The following is a 24261-nucleotide window of genomic DNA, read 5'->3' as shown; positions in this document are numbered from 1 at the left end:
CTTACCCCCCAAATCCAATGAGTTCAATATCTATTCCTCTTACCAAATTCAGTCCTTCATTTTCTATTGTCATAGGCTCCCAAGTGGTAACCCCATAACTGAACTTTCTCCATGTCTTCTTCCCCATGTAACACTATCCAATGAATTTGCCTAACTACAAAACTAATATTATTCCTCTACTCAATAAATTATGTTGATAATTTTCTATCATATAAAGTCATTTCCCAAACTGTCATAGAAACTCACTATATTTTACTATAAACATGGCTTTGAAACACTGAAAAACTTACTTCCGCTACTTATTCTACGTTTCAGGCACATTAGAACATATGTTATCATTTAAATATATCTGATAATTCTTCAGAATTATGTATAAGTTAGTCAGGAAATGATCTTTAGAAATCAGCTAATTCGATTACATTTTCAGATGAGGAAACTGATGCCCAGAGAAAGGTTTGGGTTATACCTTTATAGAACATGCTGTCAAGTGACTAGACTGACTTAATTAAAATATCCTTAATTAATAACATATTGTGAGGTAAGTTTGGTCATTAGTATTAAGTATTTTTTTTTAATTTTATTTTAGATTCTTATGCCAGAACACAAATACAGAATAGAGAAAAGAAAAAAGAAACATACTATAAACTTAAATGTTGGAAATTAAATACAAACTTAGAAAGAAAAAAAAAGAATTCCATGTGCATAGCAGAACATGAGAGGATTCAAAATACATAACAATAAATTTTCATTTCAAGAAAGACAATATGATAAATAATACTCATTGTGTTGAGAATTGCTCATCTTTTCTTTCATTCCTTGTGAGGTTTTTTTGTTCCCTGCTGTGGACTTTTTTTTTTTTTACTTTATTCTTTTCTCAAACGTCCCAGAGGGCTACAATAAAGTTTAGATATCTTTCTCTGTAGCTACAGCTATATAACACACATATGCATACATATATAGACATATACTTTCCCAAACATATTTTACTACTTATCCTTGTTTTTATCTTTGTGCATATCTCTCGTTTTCTATCCCTCTCCTTTATTTCTACTCACTCCCATGCTCTCCTATTACTTGCCTACCCCACTCAGAGGATCCATCCCGTATCCTCCCATTACCATTAATCTAAATATACCTCCTTTTACCAATTCACCTCCCCTCTAAAGATCCTCCATTGTCCTTCCCCCCACATCCTTACATTTTATTTCTTCTGAATTTGGAAGATTTTTATACTCTTCTAAATATATGTGCATGTATGTATATACATATGGACATATATGTGTATGTGTATTAAACAGTTTATCTTTAGGAATCCCTTATAATCAGTCTTTGGTATGTGCCTTATATTTCACTTTGTCCTTGTATGTCAAATGTATTAAGTTCAGGAATTTTTAACAAAATCTTGAAAGTTAGAGAGTTTATCAAATGTTATTTTTTTCATTCAGGATAATTCTTTAGCTTTGCAGAATAGTGTATGATAATTTTGGCCAGTGTCCCAGTTTTGTTTTGTTTTGTTTTGTTTTTGCTCTTCAATATATCATGTTCCAAGGCCTGCAGTCCTTTAATGTCTCTGCTACTAGGACTTGTGTGATTCTTATAGTGGTACCACCATATCTTGATGAGTTTAATCTTGATGCTTTTAATATTTTATCCCTGAGCTGGGGGTTTCAGAATTTGACTATGATATTCTTCTGAGTTTTCCTCATAGGACCTATTTTAAGTGGAGATCAATGAATTTTTTTTTCTATTTCTATTTTCCCCACCTTGTTCTAATGCTTCAGAAAAACTGTCAGGGGCAGCCAGGTAGCACAGCGAGTAAGAGCACCAGCCCCAGTGTCAGTTTGACCTGGGGATCGAATACAGGCTCGGACACTTAGCACCACACCCAGAAATAACTGGCCGTTTAACCTTGAGCAAGTTACTTAACCCCAATTGCTTTAAAAAAATTAAATTAAAAAACATAATTTGAAGAAAGGGAAAATTTCTGGGGTGGCCAGGTGGTTCAGCAAGTAAGAGCTCTGGCCCCAGTGTCGGGATGACCTGGGGGATCACATCTGGGCTCAGATACTTAGCACCACACCCAGAAATAACTGGCCATGTAAACTTGAGCAAGTTACTTAACCCCAATTGCTTTAAAAAAGATAAAAAAGAGAAAAACTGTCTTAATTATTTTTTGTATTATTATATCTAGATTCTTTTTTATCATAACTTTAAGTTACTCTGATTATTTATATATTTCCTCTTCTTGATCTAAACTTCAAATCTTTTGTTTTTCTAATAAGATTTTTCACTTTCTCTTCTATTTTTCATTATTCTTATTTTGTTTAATTATTTCTTCATCTCCTGATTTTGCTGGCTTCACTTTGTCTATTTCTTATGTTCAAGGTGTCATTTTCTTAAGATTCTGGATTACTCTTCTAATCGATTGACTTTCCTTTCATCCCTTCTTTTTTTTCTTGGATTATTCTTATTTTTTTCAATCTCTGTCATTTGTTTATTAAAGTATTTTTAACATTTTCTATGGATTCTTTTTGGACAAGTAACCATTTGATATTATTTTTGGGGAGTTTCATTACTTCAATATCTTCCTCTGAAGATAAGCCCCAGTCATTATCTATTACCATAATAGCTTTTTATGGTTGGATTCTCTCTCCTTTGCCTGTGCATTTTTATTTTGTGGAATAACTTAATTTTTGCAATCACCTCTAACCCTGGTGTATGGGAAATGGTGCCTCTTTCCCCACATCTTCAGTTCTCCCCTTTAGCCTGGAGCCAAAGCCAAAGTTCCATCCTCCTGTAAGTGCCTACATGAAGGGGCTTTCTGTCCCCCTCCCCTGCTTCTGCAATCACTGGGTTTATGCTGGTTCCTTCTTTACCCCAGGGATCTTCACAGCACAGCAGGTTCTGGCATTAATTATCAGCAATCTTTGTAGGTTCAAACACCCAACATCCTTCACTGTCATGGGTTAATAGTTCCTTTGGCTGGGGCTGAAGCATCCCCTCAAACCACCTATCCACAGGGCTTGTTGCTAAAATAGAACCTAGGAGTTTTCTTCTGATCTTCTCAAATTCTCCCAAGAGGACCCCAGTTATGCCCCTATTCTTATTTATATTCACCCATACTTTGTTCACCCTAAGGTGCTTATTTTAATTCTCTTCTGGGAGAAAATCTTGAGAGCTTGTTATTTTCTGACCTATTCCACCATCTTCCCAGAATCTTCTCCCATTAGTAAGGATTAAAAAACAAAATAGATTACCTTACTCCCCACAAGTAGCTTATTCTATTCCTAGAAAAAAATAACATAATCCAAAAGTATAATATAAGATATAATAGGCATAAAGATGAAGTTCAAAGTCATAGAGGAAAATCCCATGAAGAAAAAAACCTCTTTGAATTAATGAAACCATTGATTGCCAAACTTAAGTGATATTGGTTGAAATAAATTTTGAAGAAAAAAAATGTTCCCCAGTTGATAAATGGTTAAAGGATATGAACAAGTAGTGTTCAGAAGAAAAAGCAAAGCTATCAATTGGGACATGAAAAAAAATTCTCTAAATCAGTATTTATTAAAGAATTGCAAATGAATACAACTCTGAAGTATTACCTCCAACTTATCAGATCAGTTAATATGACAGAAAAGGAAAATGGCAAATGCTGATGTGGCTGTGAAATAAAAGGGACAATAATAAACAATGGGTGGGATTGTGAACTTCTCCAACCAATCTGCAGAACAATTTGGAAATATGTCCAAAGAGCTTTAAAATTGTATTTACCCTTTTATCTAGCAAGTGTTCTATTAGTTCTGAATCCCAAGGAGATCAATGAAAAAGGAAAATGATTTATTTGTGCATATGTGTGTGTGCACATGTATACTATTTATAGCAGCTCTTTTTTGTGGTGGCAAGAAACTGTAAATTGATGGGAAGTCTGAATTGGGGAATGGTTTAACAATTTGAGGTATGTGATTGTGATGGAATACTGTCGTATAAAACATGAGGAGCAGAGTGGTGTGAGAAATACTTGGTTTGAAGATGATATGATGTTATACTCAGAGAATCCTAGAATATTAACTTTAAAAAATTCCTGAAATAAAAACTTTCACAAAGTTGAAGGACACAAAACAAACAAAGGCATAGAAATCATCATCATTTCTATATATTACCAACAAAGTCTAGCAGCAAGAGATAGAAAACAGTCTATTTAATAACCCAAAGCACTTAATATAGCTATATTGGGAGTTGGGAAGATCCATGAAGGGACACACTTCTCCTTAAAATGAATTAAATGCTAATAACCAAGCTACAACATGCCTAACATGGGTCAGTAAAATTGCTGAAATAATTAATATAAATGTCAAAAGAGCATATGTTAAAAGAACTGAAGAATATATCAAAAATGAAATGAATAGAGGATAGTTAACCCAGAGAAGAGAAGTTTTACAGACAGTATAACAACAATCTTCATTAATTAAAGAACTATTATTTTAAAGAATCATAGAACATATTCTATTTGGACCCAGATGGCTTAACTGGAAACAGCAGACAGTACTGGAGATGGGAAAATTTAAGCTTTTTGTTTGCTTGTTTATTTTGTTTTCTCAGAAAGAAAAGCTTCCCAACAATTAGGATTTTCTGAAATGGAAATGGAGTCTTTTTTATTTCTTCCTAATTAGAAGTTTTGAAGAAAGGGTCAAAAGCCAAGTGTTAGGGCTGCTATGATGGAAACAATTATGGGTCAAGAATGGGTTGAACTAGATGAAATTTCTTCCATATATGAACTTATAGGATTCTCTTGAAGTCCTTGTTCTCCAGTAGGAGAGTGTTTTGTAGCAGGAAGGGCTCTAATTTGGAGAGTTGATTTAGATTCATGGTATTTGAGTTCAAATCTTTGCTGTGTCACACACTACTTCTGTGACTTTGAGCACATCTATTTAAAATAACTGTAAGGGCAGCTAGGTGGTGCAGTGAGTAAGAGCACTGGCTCTGGAGTCAGGACAAGGGATCAGTTCCAGCATCAGATACTTAACACCCACACACACCCACACACACACACCAAAAAAAAAAACAAAAAAAACTGGCTGTATAACCTTGAGCAAGTTACTTAAATCCAATTGCTTTAAAAATAATAAAATAATTGTAGATAATATAAATTACTTAAAGTCTACCTGGCAAGAACACAGGGACTCTATGAAAAAAAAATTACAAAATAAGTTTCACACAAATAAAGTGAGATCTAAACAATTGGAAAACATTAAATGCTCATGGGTAGACTAATCTAGGATAATAAAAATAAAAATTTTTCCTAAATTAAACTATTTTTTCCCTTTCATATTTATCAAACTAACAACAATATTTCATGAAGATAGAACAAATAATAACAGCATTCATCTGAAAGAAGAAAAGTTCAGGGATATCAATGGGATCAATAAAAAATGTGAAAGAACGTAATCTAGCTGTATCAAATCTGAAATTGTACTATAAAGCAATAATTATAAAAAAAATCTTGTATAAGCAAAGAAATATGGTGCTGGATTAGTGGAACAGATTAGGTACACATTACATTATAATAAATGATCATAGTAGTTTTTGTTATTGACAAACATTCAAGTGTTTGGAAAAAAATAAACTCATTTGACAAAACCTGATGGGAAAATAGAATGTAATGTAGAAACTAGCCATAGAGGAATAGCTGACACTATATACCAAGATAAAATCAAAATGGATACATGCTTTGTACATAAAGGGTTATATCATAAGCAAATTAATGGAGGGCATAATGGTTTTTCTCTGAGATCTATGGATAAAGGGAGAATTTTGGACTAAAGAAAATAGAAAGAGCATTACAAAATATAAAACGTATAATTTTGATTTTTAATAATTTTAAAAATTTATAAACAAAACCAATGCAATCAAAATTAAAAGGAAAGCAGAAAACTGGGGAAATTCTGTGCAACAAATATCTCTGATAAAGGACGTGCTTCTCAGATGCATAAATAACTGAGTCAAATTTATAAAAACTGCAACTGAGAAATGATCAAAAGATATAAAAAGGCAATTTTAGCTAAAAATTCAAGCTTGTATGTATTCATATGAGAAATAATTAAATAACTATTGATTAGAGAAATGCAAGTTAAAACAACTCTGAAATAGCACCTTATACCTATTAGATTGCCAAACATGAGATAAAAGGGAAAATTATAAATGTTGGATGAAACAGAAAACTAGAACACTAATGCACTGTTGATAGAGTTTTGAAATGATCCAACAATTCTGTTTAGTACAGCAATTTGGAACTATGCCTAGAGGGCTATAAAACTGTGTATACCCTTTGATCCAGCAATACCAGTGCTAAGTTTATATCCCACAGACATTAAAAAAAGGACCTATTTATACAGAAATATTTACAGCTTCTCTTTTTGTGGTGTCTAAGGATTGAAAATTGAAGGAATGCCTATCAGTTGGGGAATAGCTGAACTAGACGTGATACACATTTGATGGAATACTATTGTGCTATAAGAAATGCCGAGCAGGATGATATTTGAAAAAAAAAAAACCTAGAAAGGGTTACATGAACCCATGCTAAGAAGTAAGACAATGTTGTACACAGTAAAAGAAATATTGTACAGATTTATGAATGACTTAGCTATTCTCAGCAGTATAATGATCCACAATAATCCCAAAGGAGTAGATACTTGCTGCATCCAGAGAAAGAAATCATATTGTTTGAATACAGACTGAAAAATGTTATTTTTCATTTTCTTTCTTTCATTGTTTATATTTTATTACAGACTTTTTATACAAAATATCTAGTATAGAAATCTTTGACATGATTGCAGATGTATAACCTATATATGATTGATTACCATCTCAGGGAGGGGGGAGGAAAGGAGGGAAAGATGGATAGAATTTGTAGCTCAATTTTTTAAAATGTTAACCAAATAATTTAACATGTAGTTGGAAAAAAAAACAAAATATTATAAATTAAAAAATAAATACTTGGAGATACATATGAACTGATGGAAAGTGAAGTGAGTAGAACCAGGACAACATTGTGCACAGTAACAAAAATGTTGAAACAATGATTTTCGCTATTCTGATCGACACAACTATCTAAATGGGACCTATGATGAAAAATGTTATTCACTTCGAGAAAAAAGAAATAATGAAATCTGGGAGAAGATTGAAAGACAGGTTTGTTTTGTTTTTAAACTTTATTTTTTTTCATTGTATTTTTTTCAATATGGCTAATAACAATGTGTTTTGCTTGATTTCATATCCTATTAAAACCTTATCTTGCTTGCCTTCTGTAGCAGCAAGCACCCCAAACGTCCTCAGGGTTTGCTGCCACCACAGGTTCTTGGATCTGCTTTGATAAAGGAAAGCAACTCAAAATGGGTTAACAAGCTTACTTTAATCAGTCAGATATGTATGTTTACCTCGTTCAGGGGAAAAAGGTCAGCACCCTGAACTTCAGAATATACAGACAGAATTATCAAGACAGAAACAGATCAAGTACACAGCTTTCCAAACTGTGCAACCATTACATCCATACCGAACAACATCTGGGTTTCAAAGCCAGGGGGCTCTGGACAACGGCTTTCCAGAGTTTCATCAAATCAGAACACTTCTCAAAGTGAGCCCCAAAACAAAGCTTCACATCAGGGCTTATATAGCCTTCTCCTGGCTCAGAGAATGTAACAACCTTTTGGACCCACTGGCCAATCAAAAAGTATCTACTGAAAAACAAGCCTCCCACCCCAGGCTCCAGGTGCACTTTAGCCTAGGGGCAGGGAAGATCTTCACAATTTACATTCCCATTACACCTTCTCAAATGTAGGAGGAGGGGTGGGAGTGAGGAAGAGAATTTCAAATGAAGAAATGAATATTAAAATATATTAATAGTTTATTTTTTTAAAAAAGAATGAATTAGCTCATCTTAACAGGAAGTCTTATTTTTTTAAAGTCTATTTCATACATCAGTTCTCAGTGTTTTCTCCTCAAACTTCCCTCTAAAAATCATTTTAAAATGTTATTTTATATGTATATTATATTTCCATTTCTGCATACATATTGTTCCTACTATCAAGCCCCCAATACAATGTACTCTTCCTTTATGCATAGATCTGAAAGGTACATTCTTCCATGATCCCCTATTCACTTGTGATATCACCCTTCAAATCTAAATCATCTATCCATTTTAACCTTATATTGGTATATTGTGGGAAATGTTTGTTTATGCCTGATTTCATCTAAAATGCTTTCTAGTTTTTCAAGAATTTTTGGTCAAATGGTGAGTTCTTCCTCTAAAAAGTTTGGATCTTTGGTTTTATCAAACAGTAGATTTCTATGGTCATTTACTACTCTGTATTTATTGCTTGTATCCTTTTTTTTTTTTTACTAATCCACCACTCTTTCTTAGGGAGTCCTAGAGTGTCTTGATGGTTACCACTTTCTTACATAGTTTGAAATCTAACAGTGCTACACTTCCTTTGTTAGTATGTTCCATTTTTCTATTTATTTTTCATTTATTCCCTTTTAATTTTTAATTATTTTATCCGTATGAAATATATGGTAGTTTTATTGGTATGGAACTAAATGAGCAAATTAACTCAATTAGAATTATAGTTTCCTTATCCTGGCATGGTCTATCCATGAAGAATTAATATTTCTACAATTGTTTACATCTGTCTTTGTGTGAAAAATGGCATATATTTGTGTTCATATAGTGTCTTAGTTTTTCTTAGCAAGTAGACTCCCAAGTCTTTTATATTATCAGCAGTTATGCTGAAAGGAATTTCTCTTTCTGTCTCTCCCTACTGGGCTTTGATGGTAATAAGTAGAATTACTAATGACTTATGTGGGTTTATTGCATATATTGATCTTTGGTGAAGTTGTTAATTATTATAACATTTTTTAAAATTTATTCTCTAGGATTCCCAAAATATACTATCAAACCATCTTCAAAGATGTTTAGTTTTCTCCATTTTTTTATCCCTTCAGTTTATTTTATTTCATTTCATTTTTTTTTTACTTTTAGGAGGGGGGACAGGGCAATTAGGGGTAAGTGATTTGCAGAAGATCACATGGCTAGTGAGTGTTGTGTGTCTGAGAACAGATTTGAACTCAGGTCCTGCTGATTCCAGGGACAGTGCTCTTTTCACCTAGCCACAACTTTTTTTTTTCTTTTTCTTATTGCTATAGTAAGCATTTCTATACAATGTTGAAAAATAGTAATAATCAATATCCTTTCTTAACCCTTGACCTAATTGAGAATGCTTCAAGTTTATCCCTTTAACAGTCATTACTTTTGGCTTTAGATATATACTGCCTAACATTTTAAGAAAGGCTCTATCTATTCCTATACATTTTTCTAGCGTTTTTAATAGGAATGGGTTGTATTGGACCAAAGGATTAATGAATCAATTGATATAATAATATAATCTTTACTGCTTTTTTTGTTAATGACATTGTCATTTATACTGGGAATTTTCATTACATTTAAACAGATTTGAATTTCTAATACAAATCCTACCTGGTCATAAAGTATGCCTGTTGTGGTATGCCATTGTAATCTACTTGATATTGTTTTCTTTGTTTTGTTTTGTTTTTTGGAGGGGGCAAGGCAGGGCAATTGGGGTTAAGTGACTTGCCCAAGTGACATTGCTAGTTTTGTGCTGGGTGTTTGGCTGGATTTGAACTCAAATCCTCCTGACTCCAGGGCCAGCCAGTGCTCTATTCACTGCTCCACCTAACTGCCCCTGTTTTCTTTAATTTTTTTGCATAATCATTAAGGATATGGATTAATAGTTTTGTTTTCCTACTTTTTGTTCTTCATGGTTAAATATGAAAACCACAATTGTGTAAAAAGACATTTGATGGAATTACAACATTTACATATTTACACACACATACATATATGCTATAATTTCATATACTTCATGTGTTAATGGAATTAATTACTCGTTAAATATAAATTCATTTGGTAATGAAGATTTTTTCCCCTAAGGGAGGAATATATTTAAATATTCTAATTTTTCCTCACTTAATTTGAGTAGTTTATATTCTTGTAAACATCCTTCCATTCCACTTACATGATCCGTTTTACTGGCATATAATTAGGTAAAATAATTTGCTATAATTCCTTAAATTTTATCTTCATTGGTGGTAAAGTCATCCTTTTCATTTTTCATATAAGTAATTCGATTTTCTTCTGTCTTTTTAAAAATCAAATCATCCAACTGTTTATTTTTTTAATAAAACTGGTTTCTAATTTTATCTATTAGTTCAATGATTCATGATCCCACACATATAGGGTTAATCTGCCATGGGCTCGCTCAGTCAGGGAACAGTAAAAACACACGATCTCGTACACTGAGCCTAACCCCATGTGGGAACTCTGGGCGAGGCAGGAACTGGGGGACTGCCGCGGTCACTATAAAGCCTTAACGACTGGCAGCGCGGCATCAGACACCGGCTACAGTCATGGCCTAAGAATTCTTCAAGATCGTTCTCAAAATGGCCACGGATCTGGAATCTGACCAGAGGAACGAGCTCCTGGATGGCCTGCTTGCCACCATCCTGGAGACAGACGAGAACCTGCGGATGGATGCGAGCCTAGTGGAAGCGGGTCTGGCAAGCAAGTACTCTCAGATGCCCAAGTACAAGGACAGGTCAGCGAGCAGAGAGGAGAGATGACCTTAGCCGATAACCCTAACGCCCGTGGTTAAGGTCTCTGCAGAATCTCGATACTAATCGCCCTAAGTGATGGCCCTACCCATGGAACAGGTCTCAGGCCTCTCCCCAACCAAGCCCATCTATCCTGCACAAGTCCTGCCTCTCCCCTGGGGGACCTGCAAGTACATAGGAATGTAAATTGAAAGATCTTTCTTGCCCCTAGGTTAAGTGCACCTGGAGCCTGTGGTGGGAGCCTTGTTTCCCAGGAGATACTTTGTGACTGGAAAGTGGGTCAAAAAGATTGTTACATTCTCTGATGCAGGAGAAGGCTACATAAGCCCTGATGGGAGGCTTTGCTTCGGGGCTCACTTTGAGAAGGGCTGTGGGATTTGACCAGATGAGACTCTGGGCAGCTGTGCATAGTTGAAGTCTATCCAACACAACATCACACCTAAGATCAGTTCTATTTTTTAGGAACTCCCCAACCACCTGACATACATTAAGCTTAAATTTCTCTCTTTGTTGATACTTCTGACCATTACTGCTAATTTTAATTTAATAAGCTAACAAATTGAAGTAAGTAACAAATTTAATCTTCCCAAGTGATAACTGTTCAAATACCTAAAGACATTTTATATCCCACCACCCACACGGTACCACACACATATACCTTACTTTTATATATCCCCCTTGCTTTCATATTGACAAGGGACTTAGTACAGTGTCTGGCTTACAGGAAGTGTTTAATAGATGGTTCTTCTTTTCTCTTCAATTGTTCCTTATGGAGCATGAACTCATAGCCCTTCACCATCTTAGTCTTCCTCCTTGAGATATCCTTCAGGCTATTAAAAGTACGATTCAGAAGTGAATGGAACGTTCTGTAGGTGTTCTAAAATTCACAAAGCAATGGCAAGGCATGCTGTGTCAGGAACATCAGGGAACGCAGGGTGACTAGGTCATAGTGACGTGTCACATTAAAAATTCTGGAAATATAGGAAGGAGTCAGACTATGAAGGGGCTTAAATATATTTCATATTTATATTTTAATCCTACATTGGGTGCTAGGGTTTCTTGAATGGGGACAGCGGCAATATGGTCATAATTGTTCTTTAGGGAGATGACTTTGATAGCTGAGGGGCCAGTGGACTAAAGCGTGAGAGATTTGAGGCATGGAACCTATCAGTAGACCTTTTTAGTACTCTAGGCATGAGATGTTGAGGGCCTGAAGCAAGGACATAGCAACATCAGAAGAGTATATATAAGAGACTGTAGAGATAGAATTGGCAAACTTGGTAAGTACTTGGCTAAGCTGAGTAAGAGAGAGGGTGATGTGTAAAGAAGGATAATGTCGTTATGAGCCAGGGTATCTGGGATGATGATGGTGGTGGTAGTGGTGATGATGATGATGATGATGAGGGTCATCATATTTAGGATGTTTGGAACAGGGAAAATTTGAGGAAAATATAATAAGCTCAGTTTGTGGTGTGTTCAATTTAAAATGATTATAGGAGAAGATGTTCAAATGGGAAAAGGGCATGTGACACCGAAGATCTAAAGAGGTTGAGCAAGGAAAAATGGAACTGAAAAGCAACTGAATCCACGAAAGCTGATGATATCACTAAACAAAACAGCATGGAAGGAGAGGGGAACTTTTCCTAGGACAGAGCTTTGTGACACAACCATGGTTACTGAGATTGGAATGGATGAAGATACAAGAAGGCTGAGAAGAATCTGAAAAGCCCACAAAACAGTGTCATGAAAATTTTGAGAGAAGAAAGTATTGAACACTCTCAAAGGCTACAGAAAGATCCAGAAGGATGAGGCTTGAGAAAAGTCCATTTGATTTAACAGTTAATAGATTATTGTAACTTTGAGGAAAAGCCTTCCTGTTCAATGATGCAAGAAAGCAGACTTCAAAGAGTTAAAAAAAAAGTGAGAAGAAAATAAGTGGAAGCACCTGTTGTAGATAGCGTCTCAGGGAGTTTATCCAAGTAAGGGGGGAGATTTTTTGGATGATGGTGAGAAGAGTCCAGTCAATCCAGGGTTTCTGTTTGTTTGTTTGCTTTTTTTTTGGAATGGGGAGACATGAACATTTGTGTAGGTAATAGAATAGCATATAGTAGAAAGGAAGTGACTGAAGGATAATGAAAATGGAAAATCAATGAGGGGCAATGTGCTAAAGAAAATGGGATTGGATGGGATGGGATGATGTAAAGGAGCTTTGCCTTGACAAAGAAAAGTTCTCCCTCTTCAGTTGAGATATGGATGAAAGAAATGATAATGCTTAACATAATCTGAGTGATGTTTTAGGAACTTTGATGATAAACTGAATCTTCAATGCTTTCTCAATTAACACGTTTTGCTGATGAATGGGCAATACAATGACTTCTAATGTTACCCTACACATAAGAAGGAATGGGATTTTTAAAATGCATTCAATAATTTAAACCACATAGCTCCCAGTAACCAAATAATATATTTGTTTCAACACTTACCAGTAAGAGATATATGGCCAACCCAGAAATAGGGATTATTCTTTTTTCTGAATGCTTTTTCTTGTAAGCATCAATTTAGTTTGTAAAAATATCACTGGGACCTCTGGCACATTTTTATCAATAGCTGATATTCTTAGTAGAGTAGACACAGGGTAAACTTAGATGTCAATGAGACATAGGGACAAATCTAACCTCTGAAATGTACTGGCTGTACAAAAATTGGAAAGTGCCTGAATGTCTTAGAATTCTGGGACACTATAAGGCTACTAGATATCTATGAATGGAGGGAGTTTTCTGCTTGAAAGAAGAAAGGAATGAAAATTATAGGTCAAGACAAATATGCATATATAGTAACATATATATTCATACATATCTACATTCTTCTACAAGTATACACTCACATGCTTGTATCTACATCTATCTATCCATTTGTATGCATTTATATATATATATATATGAGTACATTACTACACATATATATATATATATGTATATACTTTATGATTTGGTTTTAACATAGACATATATCATGAAACAACAAATTTATAGATCAGCCTGAGTATATCAATATATCAATATAAATTCAAATATAATATTTCATATATATCTACATTGCAATGGATATGTAACTCATTGATTTGGGAGTCCCTTTCAGTGATGCAGACCACAGTCAATCCAATCCTACCTATCATGTTGTATCTGGACCCATTGATTCCCCTCCCCCAACCAGCTCTCCTTCATGGAAGTAGGCAGACTGCCAAGTTTAGTTCCACTCTCTCTGGCCAGCTCTCCTTTATGGAGGTGGGTGGGCTGCAGTGGGAGTTTCAAAATGTGTACTGACCCATCACTGATTTTAGCCTCTGCAAATTCCTGCTTACATAATACCTAACTTTTAGCTGCATTGGTTACCTGTAAAAGCTGAGGCTTTGCCTGGGATAGGGGCTGAACAATTTTGGGAGGGGCACCATCAGCCAACATGGTGCCAATAAAGGGTTCACTTCTAAATTGTTACTTGGGTCTTGCTCAGGTTTCAGGTACAACAATCATAAGTACTGAGATATTTATTTTATTTGTGATATAATCCTATGAGGGAAGTACTGCAGGTATTATTCTACTTAGTGTTAGAGGTGACACTTCACTCATCCTCCTGTTTACAAATCCAGTAAGTCATCCAATAAGCCATGTGACCTCTGAAGACCTGTGTACCTCACCATGGTATTATTTTTAATTCACTCATTCTTGCAGTTCTTACTCAGAACATGGTGGCAGGAAGTTTGCTTAAAGGTCTAGTGAGCTTTCTGCAATTAGACCAAAAGGGGATTTTCCTTACTTAAAAATTAACCTGGATGGCATATTTTGTTTTGCTTTCATTTTTGTCTCTCAGTGTGGGAATTCTCCCCATACATGTAGATTAACAATTTATTTGCAATTTGTAGGCTTATAGCAAGTTTCTTAAAGTGTGTGGGTATATTTATGTAATTTAGTCATATGAAGGCTAAATGAAGTCTTTCATCAGAATATTCTGACCTATGTACATTTTCATGTTCCACTTGAAGGATTGTCAAAGTGTTTATTTCCTTCCCTGTCCACGTGATTCTAACTCAGGGCTTGGTGCTTAAGCTGTTTTCCTTGGCAGCTTCATCACAAGGAGCTAGGATATGAACAGAAAATGATGGAACCCAAGGATGGAACCTATTCATTCTTAGATTTATCAGGGGATGTGGCAGGACAGAACAAATGTTGACTCTACAATTGGAGACCTGAATTGAGTTCCAAGCCCAAACAGCTGCTAAATATGTAACAGGAGGAAAGCACATTTATTTCTCTTGTCATGGGTTTCCTGATCTATGACCTAGAAGGCCACTAGAGGGCGCAGTGGAGTAAAGAAGCTTCAGATGCTTCCTAGTTGGGTCATTGATCTTTGTCCTTTTTTTTTTCTATTTGTAAAACCAGAATAAGAATAGAGCCCACCTCTCAGGTTGTTGTGGAGATGAAATAAGTTAACATTTGCAAGACATTTTGCAAACCTTAAAGCACTATCAAAATGTCATTGTTGTTATTACCATTATTCTTCAAGGTTTGCATGGTAAAAAGTGTTTACCATGAAAAACCAGTTTACGAATGTGAGCTATTGTTATTAAATTGGGCTTTTAGATTATTTGCATAATAAATCAATCTATATTATGTAACCTCCAACCACATAGATGATCAGGTTTTGACTCCAGCTTGGCTCTGTGTACCTCTTAATGAAGTCCAATGTGTTTCACCTGTAAGACCTATTAAGAGCTTAGTCTAAGGTAATACAACTCCCAGCATGGGACCTATGCTAATTATCATTATTATTCACTATGTTTCACTCACAGGGTGCTAGTCTGAAGAACATTAGTGCCTTTAGGAACTTTGAGAGTCAGCTAAGCATTAAACTTCACAGCACTGCTGTGAAATAGGTCAATTTGCATTCATTAGAGAGTCCCACTAATTCCTATTTTTCTATCTGTTATCAGATAAAAATCAGCTGAACAGATGGAAGCATTATTGTGCTTTACTGATTGGCTCTGTTATCTCTGCCTTGGCACCCTTGGTTGAATAAAAGGTCATAGGGTCAAAGATTTCGAAATGGAAGTGGTCTCAGGAGCTAATTATTGTAACCTCATTTTACAGTTGGGGAAACTGAGGTCTATCAAGTTTAATTGACTTGCCCAAGATAAATCAAGTAATAGGTATCAGAGGTATCATTTGAACCTTGGTCTTCTGATTCCATAGCCAGCACCATTTCTGCATCTACCACATTGCTACAAGCAAGAATTTAGATTCCCTCAATTTATTGATGTTGGAGTTATGGCCCGAAGGGGGACAATATTACTGAAAAAGTCTAAAGAAAGAGACAATTGCTAAATAAATTAGAAAGAAAATGCTTGTTGAGTCCTTACTATGCATACTGTATTGTGCTATATGATGGGAATATAACTGTGTAAAAATAGGGGGAAAATAAAGCCTAGTCCCTGCCTTCAAGAAATTTGCTTTCTGTTTGATATAGAGGGGAGAAATAAATTTAAAACTCCTGATGTGCAGCCTTGGCATTATTCCTAACACATCATTATAGGTCCTTAATATTTTGGGAAACAAGACAGAGATGTGGGAAACAGCTGTATATGGTTTTCATTAAATGAGATTTTAGAGTAGTACTTCATAATACACATAAAAAGAAATCAATTTCTATATAATTATTATTTAAATGCATTTGAAATGGATTATTGAAATGTAGCTTCACTATTATATTCATTGTCTAGGAGTTCCTTAGAAAATGGATCTTTAATTAAAATATTTTGATTTGTTTGAACAATATTGTTAAAGCATTTGAATTCCTAAATTCCACTCCATTGACAGTGGTGTCTCTCTATTAAAGAAAATTATCTTGATATAGGAGTGATTTGGCTTGAAGACCTTCATTAGAATTCCACATCTAACTCATAGCCCTGCAAATAACTTCATGGTTCTGAGCCCAATTTACTCACTGAAATGTCATGAAGATCAAATGTGATACTGCTTATATATACTTTACAACTGAAAGCACTATAATGTTCATTTTAATTGATGTGATATATTCCATAGGTGCTAGGTTTAAAGAGTCCAAAGTTATTCTAGGAAGATTAATGTTTCTTGATTTATATTAAATGATAAAATTCCTTCAAAGTCCTGTTTTCAATCTATTTATTTTTCAAATGAGGACACCAAAGCATGGTTTCCAGTTTCTGTGTTAAGAAGCAATTCCCATTTAGTTTGGTTTACTTGAACACATATTGATACTCAATCATTTAATACTTACTTGATTTAAATGTAAGTTAAATAAATTTGATGATTTCTTTATTGAAATCTTATAAGATAATGCAGATAATATTAATAAAGGGATATTTCTTTCTCTTAAAACACCCAAAAGTTCAGGAATGTATTATAAAATGATAAATAATATATATTTAGTGCCAAAAGCTACTGTTATATGTAAGGTAAATGAGCTAAAATCCTTTCCAATAAAACCTGGGTGAACCAAGGATTTTTGTTGTCACTATTCCTATTTTACTTAGAAATGAAAGGGCTGACTATAATAATAAGGGGAGAAAAAGAAATCAAGGGGGAAAGTGTACATAAAGAATAAGCCAGATAATATAACTGACCCTTTATGACTCTACAGGACTGATGATCCTATCTGTCTTGACTAAGAGGTTATAGATTTAGAGTTTAGAACAAGACATTACTTTGATTTTGCCTGCAATGCTCTCTCTCTTCATCTCTGACTCCTGGCTTCCCCAGCTTCCTTCAATCCCAACAAAAATCCTCCATTTTGCCAGAAGCTTTCCCCACCCCCTCTTAATTTTATTGCCTTGTCTCTGTTGATTATTCTGCAATTATTCCATGTGTACTATATTTTACATACAGATTTGCTTGCTCTTCTCCCCATTAAAGGTTTGCTCCTAGAGGACAAACCCTGTCTGCCTCATTTGGTATCCCTATGTTTGGCACAGCGTCTGCCACAATGTAGGTACTCCACACAATCTTATTGAATGAAAGTGTGCACTCAAGGAGAGAAGGAATTTTGCTTGACTTTTATAATTGTTACAAGGAATTTTGTCTTTCATATATCATTTTCAATGAATAGGAAGTGAGAGGGGGAGAACAAAGGCTACTTAAGAAAATAGAGAGATGAAGGCTACTACAGATAGGAATTTTTTTTTTTTTACCAATTCTTTTGCTTTCTTATAAAATAACTCAAATGGAATGATGGGTAATCTCGAAAAGCTTGTATTGTAAAAGTAAAATACATCAATGACATTTTAAAACATGCCATTTAGTTATAATTGAAAATGTTAAAGTACCCTTGAAATTTTAAATGTATTAAGAGTATAACAATTACGCTGCATGATTGATAAATAGGTTTGTGCTGCTGTTTTATTCTTTCTAAAATACTCATTTTCTGAATGTAAATGCCCTAGGCATGTTTGTATCTTTGCCAAATGCCCATGTTATGGAAATACAAAACTTAAAATCTACAAGTAGCAGAATTGTAAGTGCAAAAGCAATGAAATTAATTAGGATATTACAACAGGAAAGAACAGACTACATAAAACATTTTTAAATGGCACGAAGGAAATTATGTTTGAAGAACCATTCAGTTTAATATTATGAGGCAAACATTCAGTTAATCTAATATTGTCAAGCACGGAAGATTACTTAAAGTCCCATTAACAATTTTCAGTATGGCTATTTAAGACATGCCTTGTCCAAACTTAAAAGTTAATTTCTTTCTCATTGCTGACGTGCCTTGCAAATTGATGATAAATATTTCCAAACATGGATGGATATTTGACTTTATTTTTTGTGGAATCTCACATACTCAGAATTTCAACAGTCAGTAAGCATATATTAAGCCCCTTTTTTCCCCTCAGACACTCTGCTAAGTGTTAGTTTTCAGAATAAGAAAATAAATTAATTCAACCTATTCCAGAAAAATTCCCCATTTCATAAAAGATCGCATGTCTATAGTTAGAATGGCCCCATCTAACCTCTTCCTGGGTATAGCAAATGAGGGTTAAGAATTCGAAAGGGGTGGCTAAAGTTTGGACTGTAGGATGACTAGATATGATATGGAGAATCATGTCAACTCAAGTGAATGATAAATAGAATCACATCTCCTAGAGGACAAATTCAATTTGACCTTACTGTCTTTATATCCCTGGTATTTAACACAGTACCTTGCATGCTGGATGCACTTGAGGATCTTCGAAGAATTGAGCTGATTTTTTAAATTTTACTTTACGGTTGTAAATTAGAGACTTTTAGGGGTAGAGCCAAGACAGAAGAACAACAGTGGGAACATGGCTGATCTCTGCTGCAACCACCTCCATTGCCTGTAAAATATGAATCTAAACACATTTTAGAGGTACAGAATCCACAGTGACAGAGAGAAACAAATTTCTGTCTGAAGGCAGGCCAGCCGGCTGACAGGAAGAATCTATCGCAACAATCTGGGAGCTGAGCACAGTCACACATGAGCCACCCAGGCCCAGATCCAGGGTGCTCCTCACCATTGGCACAGACCAGCCAGGGCCTACTTCAGCAGAGTGAATCCCTGGCAGCTGTGGTGGTATCTAGACTTCTAAACACATAAGCATCAAAGAGAAAGTGAAAGGTCAATATCGAACTCTGTTGGAACTGGGTTACAGAAGAGCAGGTTGCCACCCCTGCCCCTGGGGTGAGAAGTTGCTGTGGCTGCAGCTTCTGCCCAATGACTGGCTCCTGAGCTCCTGGCCTGGAGATCATAGGGAGACCAAGCAACCATTAAGAGTTTAATTGCTCTTGCTTTGACCTGCTTGGATCTGGGTAGCAATCTTGGTGGGTGGTCATGGGGTGTGTGGCCAGTGTGCCAAAGCTTGAGGTGGCTACAGAGGGAGCTCCCTCCTCAGATCTCTGACAACTGCAAAAACCCCAACAATTTGGGCCACAGCTCTCTCCACTCTGGAAGCAGAGTTCTACTGTGGCAAAGAGCTCAAAAATCAACTAATTGGCTGGCAAGATGAGCAAGGAGAGGAAGCACAATCAGATCATAGAACCCTTTTTTTGCAGACAAAAAGGATCAAAATGTGGAACCAGAAGAAATCAAAACTCCTATATCAAAAGCTCCCAAGGGAAAAAAATGAAATGGTTACTGGCCATGAAAGAGCTCAAGATGGATTTTGAAAATCAAGCAAGAGAAGTGGAGGAAAAATTGGGAAGAGAAATGAAAATGATATAAGAAAATCATGAAGAGGGAGTCAACAGCATGCTATAGGAGACCAAAAAAATACTGAAGAAAATAACACCTTAAAAAATAAACTAATTCAAATGGCAAAAGAGGTCCAAAAAGCCACTGAGGAGAATTCCTTAGAAAGCCAAATTGACCAGATGGAAAAGGAATTTCAAAAAGTCACTGAAGAGAATAATTCCTTCAAAATTAGATTGGAGCCAATAGAAACTAATGACTTTATGAGAAATTAAGATACTACTAAACGGATCCCAAAAAATTAAAGAAAAATAAGGCAATGTGAAATATCTCATTGGAAAAACCATTGATCTGGAAAATTAATCCAGGAGAGATAATTTAAAAATTATTGGACTAACTGAAATCCATGATCAAAAATAGAACCTAGTAATCATCCTTCAAGAAATTCTCTAGGAAAATTACTCTGATATTCTAGAACCAGAGGGCATAAAAAAATGAACTAATTCACCAATTGCCTCTTGAAAAAGATCCCCAAAAGAAAACTCCTAGGAATAACATAGACAAATTCCAGAAATCCCAGGTGAAGTACAAAATATTACAAGCTGTCAGGAAGAAAGATTTGAATATTGTGGAAACACAATATGTATAAGGGTGTAAGAGGAGGGATGATAGAAGGGAGGGCAGATTGGGGGAGAGGGTAGTTAGAAGAAAACATTTTTTGAAAAGCAATAGGATCAAAGTAGAAAATAGAATAAGTACAATAGATGGAGTGATATAAAGTTAGTCTTTCACAATATAACTACTATGGAAACATTTTGCATAACTATGCATGCACAACCTATATTGAATTTCTTTGTCTTCCCAGTGTGGGTGGGTGAAGAGGGAAGTGAAAAATCTGGAAATCAAAGTTTTAATTACAAATGTTAAAATAATTGCTTTTTACATGCAATTGGGAAATAAGTTATACAGGCCCTGGGGTATAGAAATCCATCCTGCCTTACTAGAAAGTTGTGGGTGGGGGAGAGGTTATAAGAGAGAATAGATAGGGGGAAGGCTTGATATATTGGGGTGGGGTAGGAGAAAGAGGGGGGAAATTTTGTTACTCAGAATCTTATGGAAATGAATGTTAAAAACTAAAATAAATAAAAGATTTTTTTTTTTAATTATAGACTTTTAGAAGGAATTGAGTGTTGACTTTATGTTTGAGTGAAGGTTGTAAATCGAATTAGGCAGGCTGAGGAATGAGAATTTAAAAAAATAAAAGCTTTTGTAGGGCATATTAGAAAGAATTAAAGGTGAATTGTCTTATTGGGACAATAAAAGGGAGCAAGAAAAGATGAGTTAGAGTTGCCGCTGGAGTTTCTCAAACTTCCTTTATATACTGTCCCCTATGGCCTCACAGAATCGCGACCCTGACGCTGCTAGCTCCACAGCTGCCTCCCATAAGGGGGCCAAGCCTGGGTTAGCCGCGGCCCGCAGGTCCGTGGGCAAGAGGTTAAAGCAGTAATTGATGACCCTGATGATGTCTGGAGACAAAGGAATTTCTGTCTTCCCAGAGTGAGACAATCTCTTCAAGTGGGGTGGGACCATCCATGGGGTAGCCAGGACTGTATATGAAGACCTAATGTACAAGCTCTCCCTGGAATTCCCCAGTGGCTACCCCTATAATGCTCCCACTGTGAAATTTGTCACACGTTGTTACCATCCTAATGTGGACACCCAAGGGAATATCTGTTTGGACATCCTCAAGGACAAGTGGTCAGCTCTGTATGATGTCAGGACCATCCTGCTATCTATACAGAGTCTGCTGGGAGAACCCAACATTGACAGTCCATTGAACACACATGGTACTGAACTTTGGACAAATCCCACTTTAAAAAGTACCTGTTGGAAACCTACATGAAGCAAGTGACTAGCCAAGAGCCCTGACCCTGGCTGCCCAGACTACCTTCCTTCATCTTGTGTGTATGTGTATGTGTGTGTGTGTGTGTATCTTTTCCCATTCCTTATAACCTGTCTTCTTCTGTTAAGGACTGTATCATACTGTTTTCCTTTTTTTTCCCCTTAAGCTCTAATCCAGCCCTCAACATTAATGTATAAATAAATAAAGTTTTGTTTAAAAAAAAAAAAGAAAAGATGAGTTGGAAGTCTAAGTTTGGGATAATAGATGGGGAGCCCAAGCAGAAAAAAATGAAGTTTGATATAACGAGCAATTCGAAATGTACTGCAGGCTTTGGGACTTCTTTTTAACACATGGTGATTTATGAGGACATGATGTCATTGAGGGGAGCAGGATTTTGTGATCTTAAGAACTATTATATTACTTATAATTTACATGAGAATAGAGATTGTCTCCCATTCGTGTTTATATTCCCAGAACCTAGTGTACTGTTGGGAATATAGAGTAAAAGGTACTTGCTGTGGGGTGGGAGGGGGGCAGAGCCACGATGACAGAGTGAAAGCAGGAACTTTGTGTTCCTAGTGTGAGCTAGTCCCCCTCTCATATCCAAATACCTGAGAAAAATGACTCTAAACAAATTTGGGAGCTGCAGAAGCCACAAAGTCACAGAGTGAAATATACCTCCAGCTGAGGAGAGCTTGGTGGGTTTAAAGGAAGGGTCTTTCACACTGGTTTGGGAGTGGAAAACAGCACAATCCCACATAGACTCACACCAGCCAGAACAGACCTCGGGACTAAATCACTTGCAACTGTGTCAGTTTCCAGATTTCTCAACCCACAAATGCCAAATAAAAAGAAAAAGATCAGTAGGGAAACCCTGTTGTACCTGGGTGAGAGAGGAGGGCAATGCAGAACCCTGCCCAAAGTGTGGCAGTTACTGGGAAGGCAGCAACAGCAGGAGAAGAAGCAGTGGCTGTTTCTGGAGCTCCAGGCCCACAGATGGTGGGCTTCCAAGGTGGCTGATCAGAGGACAAATGCTGTTTCTGAGAAAGGATCCTCTTTTTTCACCCTGCTTGGATATGATTTGCAGTCTTGGGTGGTGGTCTGGTGAGGCAGAGCCCTGGTATGGCAGAACTTATGGTAGTTGTGGAAAGGGTGTCCTCTTCACAGTTCTGAGGCAGGTGCCTAGAAATAGCTCTGACAACAGCTCTGCAAAACCTCAGAAATCAGGGACAGAGAGCTCTCCACTCTGGAAACAGAGTTCTACCATTGCAAAGAGATCAAAAGCCAAGTAATTGATTGGGAAAATGAGCAGAGGAAAAGAAATCAGAGTATAGAATCTTTCTTTGGTGACAAAGAGGATCAAAACATAGAACTAGAAGAAGACAACAAAGTTAAAACTCCTGTATCAAAAGCCTCCATGAAAGAAAGTGAAATGGATGCACATCATGGAGGAGCTCAAGAAGGATTTTGTAAATCAAATAAAAGAAGTAGAGGAAAAACTGGATAGAGAAATTAGTGTGATGTAAGAAAATCAAGAAAAAATGTCAACAGCTTGCTTAAAGAATACTGCAAAAAATACTGAAGAAAATGGGACCTTAAAAATTAAACTAATTCAAATGGGAAAAGGTCTAAAAAGCAATGAGGAAAAGAATGCCTTAAAAAACAAAATTGGCTAGATACAAACAAAAGTCAAAAAATTCACTGAAGTAGATAATTTCTTCCAAATTAGAATGAAGCAAATATAAGCTAATGACTTAGAAATTAGAAATCAAGATATAATAAAACAATCCAAAAGAATGAAAAAAAAGATAATGAAAACTATCTGATTGGAAAAACTATTGATCTGGAAAATAGATCCAGGAGAGATAATTTAAAAAATATTAAGCTACCTGAAATCCATGATAAAAAAGAGCCTATACTTCATTTTTTAAAAAAATTATATAGCAAAACCACCCTGATATTGTATAACCAGAGGGCAAAATATAAAAATAAAGAATCCACCATAAACTCTTGAAAAACATCCCAAAAAGAAAACTCCTAGGAATATGATAGCCAGAGTTCCCAAGCCAAGAAGAAAATATTACAAGTAGTCAGGAAGAAACAATTTGAATACTGTGGAAAAACCATCAAAATAACACAAGATCTAGTAGCTTCTACATTATGGGATTAAAGGGCTTGGGATATGATATTTCAAAGGTCAAAGGAGCTAGCCTGAACAATGTGACTCAGTTCACTTTTGCTTACATTTGCATAAGTCAAATATTATTTTGTTAATCTATCTAATGTGAAATTCTTTTACAAATAGAGAAGATATTTCCAAATGGCAAAAATGCCTTTTCCTAATAGCTGAGTTGTCAAGCAATGTTGACCTAAGTAAATGTTCTCATTCTCTCTCTCTCTCTCTCTCTCTCTCTCTCTCTCTCTCTCTCTCTCTC

At 35.7% G+C, this 24261-nt stretch overlaps 1 protein-coding gene and 1 pseudogene across 1 annotated transcript in view; both read left to right on the top strand.

Annotated features, from left to right (window-relative positions):
- LOC138172037 (protocadherin-15-like) overlaps positions 1-24261 on the top strand; it is a 2287527-nt gene that overhangs the window by 652996 nt on the left and 1610270 nt on the right. The gene's annotated exons all lie outside the window — the stretch shown is intronic.
- Positions 21314-21852, top strand: LOC138172081 (ubiquitin-conjugating enzyme E2 C pseudogene; annotated as a pseudogene).

Source organism: Petaurus breviceps, unplaced genomic scaffold (assembly GCF_028583685.1).
Source record: "Petaurus breviceps papuanus isolate PSGF00001 unplaced genomic scaffold, PetGlider_PUasm1.0 490, whole genome shotgun sequence".
In the NCBI taxonomy this organism is placed as follows: Eukaryota; Metazoa; Chordata; class Mammalia; order Diprotodontia; family Petauridae; genus Petaurus; species Petaurus breviceps.
This window is presented reverse-complemented; position numbering and strand designations above follow the sequence as displayed.